This window comes from Chiloscyllium plagiosum, unplaced genomic scaffold (genome assembly GCF_037043375.1).
Source record: "Chiloscyllium plagiosum isolate Xiang-an unplaced genomic scaffold, Cpla_swu_hap1 HiC_scaffold_4, whole genome shotgun sequence".
In the NCBI taxonomy this organism is placed as follows: domain Eukaryota; kingdom Metazoa; phylum Chordata; class Chondrichthyes; order Orectolobiformes; family Hemiscylliidae; genus Chiloscyllium; species Chiloscyllium plagiosum.
This window is the reverse complement of record NW_028270142.1, coordinates 88,778,597-88,793,128: the sequence shown is the minus strand read 5'-3', so window position 1 is coordinate 88,793,128 and position 14,532 is coordinate 88,778,597. Positions and strand designations below refer to the sequence as shown.

Genomic DNA, 14,532 nt, shown 5'->3' with positions numbered 1-14,532 from the left:
CTGGAACTTGCCTGAAAGGGTGTTACAGACAGCCTCCTAATATTTAACTAGCATTTAGATGTTCACTTCCAATGCCAAAGCTTACGAGGATAAATGCTGGAAAATTGGATCAGAATATTTAGGTGCTTGTTTTTTACTGGCACAGACTTCATGAACTGAAGGACTTTTTTGAATGCGGTACACCTATAACTGTGCGATCACGTGGAGGTAAATCACCAATCGTTGTCATTTTAGAGCAGATAATCAACTCCTTTAATAGACCTGTGATGCATAGTCAGCACCTAGAATGATTGTCATATTGAAGTGACATCCAAACCAACAGTTCATCATAAGAACCCATATTTTTATGAAGGTTGGAAGAGTCAGTGAAGTACATAACAGACATTGAAGAATTTAATGAGCCAGTTGACCGCAAGGAAATACGCTCCGCCCAGTTTACAGCTCCACCCAGTTTAACATAGGATGGAGGATGCAAATGCTGTTCCTTTCAAAATTCTGAATGCTATCTAAATGAGTGCTAAGGAGGGAGGTGGAAGTATCAGCAACAGACTTGCAGGAGACTGTCAGGAGCCAATGATCTGCCTAAGAGCTTCCCTTTTGAGGGACTGAATAGGATTATTTTTGAAATAATTGATTAGGTGGTAGGAGAATGATAGTGGAGGATAAAGTATTCATTATTTAATTTGCAAGTCTTGTGACAGGTTTTATGGTATCTGTACTTGAGCACCAGTTTTTTTGCCGTCTATATCCTGTGACCTAAGTGTACAATTTACTGTTTACCTAAATTTGCAGGTGACCCTAAGCTAGAATGTTTGGAAATGTTTGAAATGATATAGATTAATGAGTAGACAAAACTATGAAACTTGAGGTGTAATGCCAAAGCTGCAATTTGTCCACTTTGGATCCCAAATACATCCTCACATGTTCATTGTGTTTCTGAAAGTATTCCATTAATCTATTCTGAAATAATCATAGTTTAGTGTGTGTGTAATCTTTATTCACTATTTTGAACAATGTGCTTATCAGTACAGTATTGGAGTGAGTGCTTTCAAGTGTCATTTATGACCTTTGCATGGGTGTAGAAGGGATATCAAATGTATTTTGACAGGCAAAATCATGTTTGTTCATTTGCATTGGTAGCTGCCAGTTTCACCCTATACAAAATCCTTCTCTAAGTCTGGACTGTGGAGTGAGAAACACTTTAGTTTTACTTGCCCATGTCATTGAGTCTTCAGATTTCAGAGACCCGATGTACCCCACAAGATACAAATTGGGGACCCTGAAGATAAGATGCACTGACTACATGGGAATTGACCGAGAAGTTTAAACTTCCAGTGGGCAATTGCACTGAGTTGAGAACCCTCTGAAAATGTCTTCAACTTTGAATTAGAGAGTGCTGATTGAATGACCTGAATAATTATCCAGGGAATGTTAGGCAGATTAAAACCAGTTCTAACTCCTTAGTAACTGTATTGCTCCCCCCCGCCTCCAAATGAGCCAAACTATCTCCATGACTACCTCATTTCCTACTTCCTCACATGCTTCCCTGTCATTCTACACATTCACCTGACACTCTACCTTCTCACCCATGTACCTTTCACTATATAGCTTCCCAAAGAAGCTTTAGGAATGTAGGAGCCCGAGTAGACCATTCAGCCCCTGAAGCCTGCTCTACCATTCCAAATCATGGCTGATCTACCTCGATGCCATATTCCTGTGCTGTACCCATATCTCTTGATTCATTAGTAACTAGAAACCTTTAATCTCTGTCATGAATTTAGTTAATGTCTGATTTCCACAGCCCTCTAGGATAGAGAATCTCAAAGATCCACCACTTCGAGTGAAGAAGTTCCTTGTCATCCTCATCTGAAATAGCTTGCCTTTTAATTATGAAACTCTGTCCCCTGGTTCTAGACCCCATAACCAGAGGAAGTATCTTTTCTGTGTAAGATCATAAGACACAGGAGTAGAAATTAGGCCATTCAGCCCATCAAGTCTGCTCTGCCATTCAATCATGGCTGATACGTTTCTCAATCCCATAATCCTTGATCCCTTGACAATCAAGAATCTATCTTAGATATTCTTAATGATCTGGCCTCCATAGCCTTGTGTGGCAGTGAATTCCATAGATTCACCACTCTCTCGCTGAAGACGTTTCTCTTTATTGCCATTCTAAAAGGTCTTGCCCTTACTGTTGACTCAAAAAAGTCTTGAACCACACAACATCAAGACATACTTTTTATTTCTATTAAGCTGGCAAGAAATCTATAGTCCAGAGTATCAATCAAAATATCCTTGGATGGACTAATGACGGATCTCTGATTTCTAGCAAAAAGGCAGCATATTTTATCACCCTTATGTGCATAACTATTTCCCACATTTCAGTTTCCACACAATGTAATGTTTCTACCTTAGTTAAGTTCGTATAATTTAAAAGTTGGTAATCAATACATCTAGTCTTGTTCACATAAGTCAAACCAAAGCTATTGATTTAAATGTTTCTACATCTGTTGTTCTCATAAGTTAAAAAGTAGATAAAGCAAGCCGGTTAACAATGTTCTATTGATCAGCCTAATCATAGTACTGGGAAGAAGTGTATACAGAAACCTCTCCAAGGTAACGTAGAGACTTCTGCATTTTTGCAATTCATGTTCTCGCGGTCACTGTGACTGCAGCTGCCATTTTGAACTTGTAAGGCAAGTTATTATTGCAAATAGAGACTTTCAAAACTGAGGCTTTTAACCTTTGATTCCCCAAAACTTTATCATTCCCTCCTTTTGGTGTTATGATCAACCAGGCCATTCATAAAGTCTGTGATGATAGCAGTCAGATATCAGTGGCCATAAGCATGTGAATGCGAGAATGCAGGCGAATACAGTAAGATTACATTACTGTCATCCCAAAATGTAACAAAATGCACCCAGTATTCACAAAGAGACCCCCAAATGGCCACCATTCTGTGATAGTACCAAACCCATCACGATCTACATTTCTGATTTTCTGGAACTCCTGGGTAATGTGGTTGGAGAGATCAGTGATATTGGAGGATCTGTCAGGAATATAGGTACAACGTTCCTTTCCTATAATGGCACAAATGCCACTCTCCTTAGCTAATAAAAAGTCCAACGCCAAACGATTCTGAAGGGCCACTATTCTGACTGCGACCAGTTCAGCCTTGCTATTAGTCAGGGCATTTGCAGTATCATTGACAATTTCTAATATTTTCTTTAACTTATTTAATTCTTTGCCCTGCAAATGGAGTCCAATAGGAAGGGAAGACATTCCATTCCAGGAAAGGAGACTGGTAAGGTACCTCTTGGTCCTACGGGGTGAAGGAACTCATCTAAAACCCGAATGAGAGGAACTACAAACCCTTTATAACATGATCCCACCAGTCTGGGCGGAGCCACGGATCGGCTTTCAGTCTGCAAATAAATAGGCACCATTATAGGTGGTTAAGCTAGACTATCCAGGTCGAAGAGTGTGGTGCTGGAAAAGCACAGCCGGTTAGGCAGCATCTGAGGAGTAGGAGAGTCGATGTTTCGAGTATAAGCTCTTCATCAGGAATGAGAGGGTGGCCCAAGAGGGCTGAGAGATAAGTGGGAGGGCGGGTTGGGTGTGGAGCAGGGGGAAGGTAGTTGAGAATGCGATAGGTAGATGAAGTTGGGGGTGAAGGTGATAGGTCGGAGAGGAGGGTGGAGCAGAGTGGTGGGAAGGAAGATGGACAGGTTAAGAGGGTTGTGCTGAGTTGGAGGATTGGATCTGGGATAAGGTAGTGGGTGGGGAAATGAGGACCGTGGTGAAATCCACATTCCATGTGTTTGGAGGGTCCGAAGGCAGAAGATGAGGCGTTCTGCCTCCAGGCGTCGGGTGGTAAGGGTTTGGCAATGGAGGAGGCCCAAGACCTGCATGTCCTTGATAGTGTAGGAGGGGGAGTTAAAGTGTTCAGCCATGGGATGGTGGGGTTTTGTGCGTGTGGCCCGGAGATCATCTCCGAAGCGTTCTGAAAGTTGGAATCGTGTCTCCCTAATGTGGAGGAGACCACACTGGGGAGCAACGGATACAGTAGATGACGTGTGGAAGTACAGGTAAGTCTCTGATGTGGAAGGCTCCTTTGGGGCCTTGGATGGAGGTAAGGGGAAGGTGCCAGGAGGGGAGGGAGGGTTGTTGGGCTTGGACCTAACAAGGGAGTCGTGGAGAGAATGGTCTTTACGGAACACAAATAGAGGTGGAAAGGGAAATATATCCTTGATGGTGGAGTCTGTTTGTAGGTGGTGGAAATGGTGGAGGATAATGTGATGTATCCAGTGGTTGGTGGGGTGGAAGGAGAGGACCAGGCAGGAAATTGCAATCTTTGAAGAAGGAGGCCACCTAGTGGTGGAATTGGTCCTCCTGGGAGCAGATATGGCGGCAGAGGTGGAGGAATTGGGAATAAGGGATAGTGTTTTTACAGGAGGGAGGGTGGGAGGAGATGTATTCCAGATAGCTGTGGGAATCGGTAGGTTTGTAGTAATGTCAGTGTTGAGTCGGTCACCGTAAATGGAGAGGGAGAGGTCCAGGCAAAGGAGGGCACTGTCATAGATAGTCCAGCTGAACTTAAGTTCAGAGTGGAACCTAGTAGTGAAGTTGATGAACTATTCAACCTTCTCGTGAGAGCATGAGATTGCGCCGATACAGTCATCAATGTAGCGGAGAAAAAGGTGAGGAATACTACCCCCCCCCCCCCAATCCCATTTCACCAAGAACGTGCAGTTCTTGGGCCGTCTCCACCATCAAACCCTTACCACCCGTGCCTGGAGGAAGAACGCCTCATCTTCCACCTTGGGACCCTCCAACCACATGGGATCAATGTGGATTTCACCACTTTCCTCATTCTCCACACCCTCTCCCCCCAGTCAAACTTTGGCTAGGTCAGTCCATGGGATAGTAAAGGAAGTAAAGGAACTTTAACTAGACCCCATATAAATGCCACTGGAGAGGTTCCCATCTCACCTAAAGCAGATGGTGTCATTAATAGTCTTGTTAATGACTACCAGTAAAGGGGGTATATGGGATCTGTTGTAGCCAGGTTTGTAACAATCCCATAATAGGGTCATATCATACCCTGCTGACTGCCATTCCTGCACGTCCTTAGTTTTATCAGGTTCACTGGAAGAGTTCTGGCGTATTAGCCATTCGGGCACCTCAGGCCAGCTAAAGGTGACAGATCACAAAGGAATACCCACCCTGTGCATAGGGCGGCACATGAGCACATACCCAACAATCGGTTGCCGGTCCTGTCATTTGGGCATTTTGATAAGCCAAATACAAAAAAGGCATTATGGTGGATAGATCACCTTAAACCCCCTCCCAAAGACAAAGAGGTATCAATCTGAAATGCTTGTGTCTCCAAAGTAAATCTTGTCCAAAGCATTTTTCTTCCTTAAATCTTGTCTGTTCCTTCACCAACTTGTTTACTGCCAGTTCTGTGAATCTAATGGGGTTGTCCTTGTACTTTCACAGCCGTGGGGGTGGTCAGCAACACCTTTCCCCTGTTCCAATTCTCAATCAGGACAAAATCTCCAGGTTCTACAGTAGGGTCGGCTCCCTCAAACGACTCATCACCCTCTCAATAGGCTTGACGCACCTGTGAATGTAAACTTTGAAGAGTTTTGGTTAACTTAAGTGGATATTTTCCCAGTTCCTCCCCTGGAGAGTGCTTTTCAATCTTTCAGGAAGGGGAGGTCTGATCACTCCAGGTCCCCATGGGGTTCCCATATGCAATTTCAGCAGGGAATAACCCTGTTCTCACTGAGGGAGTATTTCTCATATGGAATTAGTGCCAAAGGTAGGACCTTTTAACCAGTTCAGTCCTGCCTCTTGTGTTAACTTGGCCAACTTATTATTTCAAGTACCATTTGCGCGTTCCACTGTCCCAGCTGCTTTTGGATGGTGAGTACAGTGAAACTGTTGCTTTATGGCCAATTCTTTGCAGATCCTGAGCTTATCATTTCAGGGAGCCCATAATGGGGAATCATTACCCTCAATAGTATTTTAACCGCTGTTGTAGCAGTATTATCATTCATTGGGATGGCTTCGATCCATCTATTATTACTAGACAGTATTTATATCAATGTACTCAAGGTAATTCTATAAAATCAAGTTGTAGACAAGTAAGAGACCACCAGGCAAGGGTGTGGTTCCAGAACCTCAGAGCATTCCTTTTCCAGTATTTGTCTTTTTACAAATTAAACATGCTCTAGCTCTTAGCTGCTTTCTGAAAATCCAGGTGCCACCAGGTTTGTAATAAAGTATTAACCATTCCCTCCTTGCCCAAGTGTGTACAATAATGTACATAACCAATGAAGATAGGGAGGAGCAAAGATGGAACACAAGCTTGTCCCGCAGGGGTCATCCATAGCTTGGTTTTAGTATCGAAGGAGCACCCCATTTGAGTCTATAGTTTGTGCTTCTCAGCAGGGGGCGTCCCCCTGTAATTTCTGCACCTCACCCAGGTCTGCCATACCCGTCCTTATTCTGTGTCTAACCAGGTTTTGCTGGGAATCCACTGGGACCAGAAGTACAGAGTGTAAGGCCGCCTGCTTGGCATCAGCATCTACCCGCTTATTGCCTTTGGAGACTGTAGCCGTTGGACCAGTGTGAGCCGAACATTTGTTTACCACTAGACTGGCTGGCGATTGCAAAGCCTGTAAGAGGTTATGCACAAAGACTGCGTTACTGAGAGGCTGTTCCGTGGAAGTTAAAACTCCTCCATGTTCCCACAAGGCTCTGTAATCGTGGGCCCCGCCAAAAGCATAGTGAGAGTCAATAGTATATTTGCTGATACTCCTTTGCTAATATGCAAGCACGATTGAGGGCAAACAAACTTGGCTTTCTGTGCCGACAGCAGTGTTTCGAAAGCTGCTTGCTCAACAATCATAGAATCAGTGGCAAGCGCTTATCCTATCCTAGGGAGGGCAAGAAGTTCAGTAAAACTGTGGTATTGGTTTTGCAGCTGGACACGCCATTGCCGACAACAAGCAAATCATCCACATACTGTACTACTGTCAATCCCTGCAGTAGTTTCACGGTCACAATAAGGACACTTTGCTCTCCATTGGCCATATCTCCCACAGTTAAAACAACAACCTGCCATTTGTCCCTGGGGGCTTTTGCTGTCGTCTTCCCAGTTCCAAAGGCTGTCCCCCTTTCCAAGGTTCGTCAGGAAAGGGTCACTCAGTGGGGGGGGTCACTGGGCGGACATCTAAAATAGGTTCCAGCCCCAGTGGGTATCCTGGTCCTAATCAACCACATCAGGGTTAGCACACTGGGTATAGGGGTCATGAGGTTGCTGGATATACTTTTAACTGTAACTTGGATCGTGGTTTGGGTTTATTCTGGCCATCCCAGTAGAACATAATCATTCACCTCATTTGTGTCTGGGATTTCTTGGACCAGTTCATGTTATTTGTCCAAATCATGTCAGTGACACCAGAAGGAATATATTGCAAAAGCATAGCGTTAAACAAAGGTGAGTCACCTTCTCGATTAAAGGCTAGATCATCTGCAAATGTTCCGTAATGGGCACCAAACCGCTCCCAATAGTCACCTCCTGAACCCCCAGGTTTGGGTCTGTATGCCAGTACTTTACTAATGTTTACAGGTTGAAGTAAGGCTTGTTCTAATGACTGGATTAAGTGGTCCACCTGGGCATCATAGTTAGGGAATCTCTTCTTCAAGTCCTCGTAACATTTGTATTGTGCTTTGGACATACAGAGCAAGTAAGGCTGGTTTCTCCTTGTGGTTAGGGCCTTGGTTCATTATCATTATCATTTCTTGAGGTTTCCAGGAGACATAAACACAGAGTAGGTGGTTGGTTGGCTTCGGCAGCCCTAGCATTCGGAGTTCATAGGTGAAAATCGTCCCCTTCTCTTTCAAAATTTATCGGCCTCTGTTTCCTGCGTTGACCCTTGGTTTGAGGATGGTCCAGGCCGCTCATCCTCATGATGTCGGGTATGAACCCAGTGACCAATATCAGACCCTTCACTTTCAGAGTCAGGGAGAGGTTTAGAATCAGGGGGTGTGCAGGAACTATCAGGAGCTGTTCAGGGTTCAGTGGGTATCCTGGGATAAATTCCCCATTCCTCGTCCCTATCAGTGTCATCCCCTTCCTCAAGCGATGTTGGTATGCTAGACATTAGGCTCAGGATCCCAAGTAGAACTTAGATTCTTTTTACAGCGCTGTTGCTTTAACCAATTTTTATCTTCCTCAGCCTTAGCGTCCTGTTCCCTTTCTCACCTCCCATCTACCCAATCACACTCAACTTTTAACATCTCCCAGCTTTTGGGAGTTCCATCTGCTGTACATACCTCTATTCCCCCATCACATGCATCGTTCCTTCAACTGACCAGTAAGGCGTATTTCCATTTACTATCGACTTTATCCTCCCATTCTTTAATTAATAATTTACACTTTTCTTCACAATTTTTCTTTCAAATTAGGTTTACTGCCTGTTCACGAGAGGCTACATCCCAGGTCCCTAGTTTCCTAACCTATACAGAGGGTATGGAATCAAGACTTAAATATCATCTACATAGTATAATAAAATGTTTAAATAATACATTTACAGCCATTAGTAACATTTCTCACACTTCCATTTTAAATTTTCAAAATTTTTAAAAATAAGTTGATTATTGTTCTGTCCTAAAATTGTCATTGTACCCACTGCATCAGCTATTTTGGCTGCTGCTCTTTGTTCATGCCCAAAGTTGTAATTTCCCCAAGAGTGACCTTACTTTTACAACTTTTGCTTTCAGTTCTTTAAATTTTCCTTTTTGCCTCTATACTATCCAGAAAAAACCGTGTATTCAAGAATTTCTGAAAAAAGACTCCAACAATTAGATTTTTCATACTCTTAAGCAAGCTTATCATATAACACAAAATCAAAATCAACATAGGTTATTCAACCTGTTGTTTTAGTGCCAGTTCTTTGCATGAGGAATATAGCAGTCTCACTCTCCCTTAAAATCTCTTCTCTGGTTCTGCTTCCTACACTTTTCCTTATATTGCTTTTACTTCCATTGGCTATTGCATGTACAATATTCAGTTTGTTTTAAGGGATAGTCCAGGTGAACATTAATCTTTACAATCATGCTTCAAATTAACCATGAGGCAATAATACAGATCACTGACAATGTATAAAGGTATAAAAACCAATTGAACTTGCCAATTAATTCTGATTTTGTAATTCAGTACTAATACAAATGGTTTAAAATATATTGACTAATATAACCATATCCTCTAATTGACAGTTGGAAACTGAATTAGTGGCTGAGACAATTCATTGTTAATTAGAATTCCATTTTTTATACAGCATTTACAATTTACTTTTCCACTGCCTTCAAAATAAAGACTAAGCAATTTAAAGCATTCTGAACTGCTGTAGGTCTGACTTACACTACTGGCACTCCAATTTAACCCTCATTAATTTAACTTGATATTAAACAGATATTATAAGGACCAAACCCAGAAATACAAATTAATATAGTCAAGCCCATATTGGAAATGAATATTTTAATGTCTGCGAGCAAAAACATACCAATTTATAGCCTTTGAGATAATCGATTTATCATACCTGTTTTTACATTAACAACAATAGGACAAACTCAAAACTGACATTTAAGGCATAAATTTTATCTCCAATTAACCGAGTGATAAACAAATTATGATTAGACTTATCATGTCACTCTGTCAATTCCAGTAATTCTATTGTATCAATAAAATGTAAATGACTCCTTCTTTGGCTGCCATAATCGTCTTTATTAAATATTGAGTAAATGTTATATTTGCAGGTGAACCCAACTGATAGGGTCAAGAAGTCATCACTTTCCAACACTAGTATGCTGGTGGAATTGCCTATATCTTAAACCCACAGCAGCAGACTACCTTTTCTTTCCAGAGAAGGGAGAGTTTTTTTAATAGCCTAGAGATTTTTTTTTTATTATGCAAGCATCACAGAGATTGCAATAGCACTTACAAGGGCAGGTGTCCCCACATCTCCTTCAATACACAAATATTGTTCAATGTCACCCCCATATCATCTTCAGTGTTTTCAGATTTTCAAACATTTTATCAAAATGTAGTTAAAACAGGATTACATTTCAAAAATTCCAATTTTCAAAAAGTACATTTACAATGAGAAAATTGTATCATCTGGAATTAAAGATTAGCTTACCCATTAAAACAGTATTTGGAAATTCACTGTGGCCAGAAAATGATATTCGAAACGTGATAAATTCCAATTCCAAGAAATTTTTACCAATCTTTATGACCCAATTTTTGTAAATCAACACTTCCTGGCAGATTTTGCTTTACACTAGTACTGATAATTCCTGAAAAGGACATTACATTAACCATGCATGACTCAAATTGATACAGGCACTGACTACATTTTCAAATCACCATGGATTTCCAAAATGTAGACTTAAATCAAAATGTTTCCGGATCTTGAGTTCCAGGGGACAAAAAAAATTATACAAGACCATGTGTAACCACCAATGAATAAAGGTACATTCAAAACAGACCACAAAGAGTTAATATTTAGTTCAGTGAACACAACACCAAAAGCTGGTCTCTTTATCTGTCTCTGTTTCCTTTGCCTTTTCGATTTCTTTTTTCAAAATTTCTGCCAATTGTTTTATGTAATCTCAAGTGTACCATCAGGTGAAAATGGTTTCTCAGTTCTTTGTGTTCGTTTCACCCATTTGTTGACAAAGTTTTTATTTTGGAATCAGGTCTGTAATAAGCATACATGTATGTTAAAGGTGTGCCTCATGAGAGACATTGTTTCCCATTTTTTTGACAGCTGTATCTCACACACACAGATTATCACAATTGTGCAATCATTCAAACTGGAGATGTCCTTTAATTTATATATTACAATTTACCAAGTTGCCCCACTCACACTAAGAATTTACCAAAATGCCCAATTTTTCTGAGGGGCCTCTAACCCCTATAAATCATTTTCCTGATCAGGTATTCTGTTACACATAGTCTGAAAAGGAGTTCCCTTTCCAACTACATAGAGGGACTGTCCCATTGTACCTAATCACTCCTTAATCTACTATAAACAAATTTCAACCAGCCATATCAATATTACGGAGTGAGAAATTTATAGAGCCTGCCCTCCTTTCTCTATTATCTCATAATATCAACTGGCCATGTCCGAAGGAGACAGCTCTCTAAGACGAATCCATCAGATAGTATCGACTACTTCCCTGACTGGGGTCCCCAGTCCCGACTCTTTATCTCAGGAACAATACAGAATAGACAATGTCACCCTGCAGAAACCTAGAGCAATCTCGTAAAAAAAGAACCTTCTTACCTATAATCCTGGTCCAGGTGGTTTATTCCATCCCTTCAAGATACCAGTCTCACTGGGCAAGGGGCAGATCGTCTGCCTGAACAAAAAGAGTGGTCGGAGGTAAAATACTTAGAGGTGCCCTACCATTCTGTTATGCTTGATTCAAACTCTCATTTATTCAGCCCAGAGAAATGTTCCCTATATTGGGAAAAGAGTCACAGCACCAAAATGTTGACTCAAAAAAGTCACGGACCACACAAAAGTTTCAATATCAAAACACACTTTCTTTCGATTAAGTCGGCGAGAGATCAATAGTCTATAGTTCGGAGTATCAATCAAGATATCCCTGGATGGACTAAGACAGATCTCTGATTAATAGCAAAATGGCAGTATATTTTATCGCCCTTATGTGCGTAACTATTTTGCATGTTTCAGTTCCCACACAATATCATGTTTCTATCTCTAGTTAAGTTCTCATAATTCAAATACATTTAGTCTTGGTCACATAAATCAAAACAAAGCTATTGATTTAAATATTTCTACATCTGGTGTTCTCATGAGTTTAAAACGTAATTAAAGCAAACCGGTTAACAATATTCCATTGATCAGCCTAATCATAGTACTGGGAACAAGCATATACAGAAACATCTCCAAGGTTATGTAGAGACTCCTGCATTTTTGCAATTCATGTTCTCACAGTCACTGTGACTCCAGCTGCCATTTTGAACTTGTAAGGCAAACTATTATTGTAAATTGCGATTCCCAAATGGAGGCTTTTAACCTTTGATTCTCCAGTACTTTATCACTAAGGCTGGGCCCTTGGGTCCTCGTCTCTCCTACCAATGGAAAAATCTTCCCAACATCTACTCTGTCTAGGCCAATTCAGTATTCTGTATGTTTCAATTGGATCCCACTCCTCATGCTTCTAAACTCAATTGAGTATAAACCCAGAATCCTCAAACACTCCTCATATTTTTCATTCATGAGATATGGGGCCCAAAACTGTGCACAATACTCTAAATGTGATCTAACCAGAGCTTTATAGAGCCGCCTAAGTATGTCCCTGTTTTTATATTCAAGTCCTCTCAAATAAACACTAAAATTGCATTTGTCTTCCTAACTACTGACTCAACCTGCAAGTTTACCTTGACAATATCCTGGACTTAAACTCCCAAGACTCCTTACACTTCAGACTTCTGAATTTTCTCCCAATTTACAAAACAGTCCATGCTTCTATTCTTCTTATCAAAACGCATTACCTCACTCTTTTCCACATTGTACTCCATCTGCCACTTTTTTACCCACTCTCCTAACCTGTACAAATCCTTCTGCAGCCAAATATTCAGAAATCTCATCCTTCAGAATGGACTCAAATCTTACCTATGACTGAGGTTCGGGTAATTGCTCTGTAATTTTCCACCTTTTGCCTTCCTCTCTTTTTAAACAGGGGTGTCACATTGGTGATTTTCCAGTACTCTGGGACCCTCCACAATCTCAGCAATTTCCTTTAGAAGTCTCTTTGTAGTCCATCTGGCCCAGGCGATTTATCCACCTTCAGGCTATTCCGTGTTTTTAGCAGCCTCACTTTGGTGATACATCTACTCTATCCCATTCTAAATTTTCTAAGTTTCTATGAGACCATCTCTCAACCTTCTAAATTTGAGACAATACAGGCCCAGTGTCCACAATTTCTCTTTATAGGACAGTCCAACCATCCCAGGAATCTGACTGCTGAAGCTCCACTGCACTTCCTCTATGACAACAATATTCTTCCTTAGCATGTGGACCAGAAATGTGTACAAAGCCTGGGCTAACTAGTATTCTATACAATTAAACAAGATTTTATTGCTTCTGTACTTAAACCCTCTCACAATAAGGGCTAACATAGTGTTTGCCTTCTGAATTGCTTGCTGCATTTGACTTACTTACAAGGATACCCAGGTTCCTTTGGACATCACTTTGCAATCTCCCAGCATTTAAGCAATACTCTGTGCCATAATTCCTCCTACCAAAATGGAAACCTCACACCTACTCGCATATTCCATTTGCCACGCTCTTGCCCATCCACTGAGCCAAACTAAGTCCTCTGGAAGCATCTTTGCATAGTCCTCACAACTTACATTCCCACCAAGTTTAGTATCATCTACAAACTTAGAAATATCACAATTAGACCCCATATCCAAATCATTGATATAGATTTAAAAAGTTGGGGTCACACACTGATTCTTTGTGCTACTCCACTGGTCACAGCCTGGCAATCTTGAGAGTAATGCATTTATTCCTAAACTCTGCTTTCTGCCTGTTAATGAATCCTCAATCCATGTTTGCATCTCATGTATTTTTCTTTCTATACCTCCTGCACAGGACTTTATCCAAATCAGAATACATCGCATTGGTTCCCCCTATTAACTCTGTCGTAATATCCTCAAAATTCTTTATCAGCTTCATCAACGTGATTTCATAAATCAATGTTGATACTGTCCAGATATTTTCTAAATCTCCAGTAATCACATACTTTATAATAGATTCTATTACTATTACTAACATCAGGCTAACAAGTTTTGCAGTTCCCTGTTTTTTTTTCTCATTTATTCAACAGTGAAATTACATTGCAGCCTTCCAATCTTCAGGCATCATTGCAGAATTAATAAACTTTTGGGAGATGATCATGAATGCACTCTCAGTAGCCAACTCTTTAGGGTGAAGGTCTTTAGGTCCTAAGGATTTCTCTGTATTCATCCCATTAATGTCTCCAAAACTATATTTCTAATGCTGATTTCTTTCAGTTCTACACTTTCACTAGACCCTTGGATCTTAATTATTTCTGGGAAACATTTTATATCTTTCTCTTTGAAGGTTGTTATGAAGTTCTTACTTGGCTTCGCTACTATTTCTGTTTTTCGTTTAATCATGCACACGTGTTTCTCTGGTTGGAGATCAGTGGTGATGTCGGGGTCAGTGTTGGGCCCGCAACTATTCATGATTTTTATAAATGATTTGGAAGAGAAGACCGAGTGTAACGTATTTAGGTTTGGTGATGACACTAAATTGAGTGGAAAGGCAAACCGTGCAGAGGATATGGAGGGTCTGCAGAGAGATTTACAAAGGTTAAGTGAGTGGGCAAGGATTTGGCAGATGGAGTACAATGTTGGTAAACGTGAGGTTATCCACTTTGGAAGTAAAAATAGTC

The 14,532-nt window shown here is 40.9% G+C and overlaps 1 protein-coding gene across 4 annotated transcripts in view; it reads left to right on the top strand.

The window, feature by feature from the left end:
• The window catches only part of tatdn1 (TatD DNase domain containing 1), a 63,244-nt gene that overhangs the window by 30,389 nt on the left and 18,323 nt on the right, over positions 1–14,532 (top strand). The window lies entirely within an intron of this gene.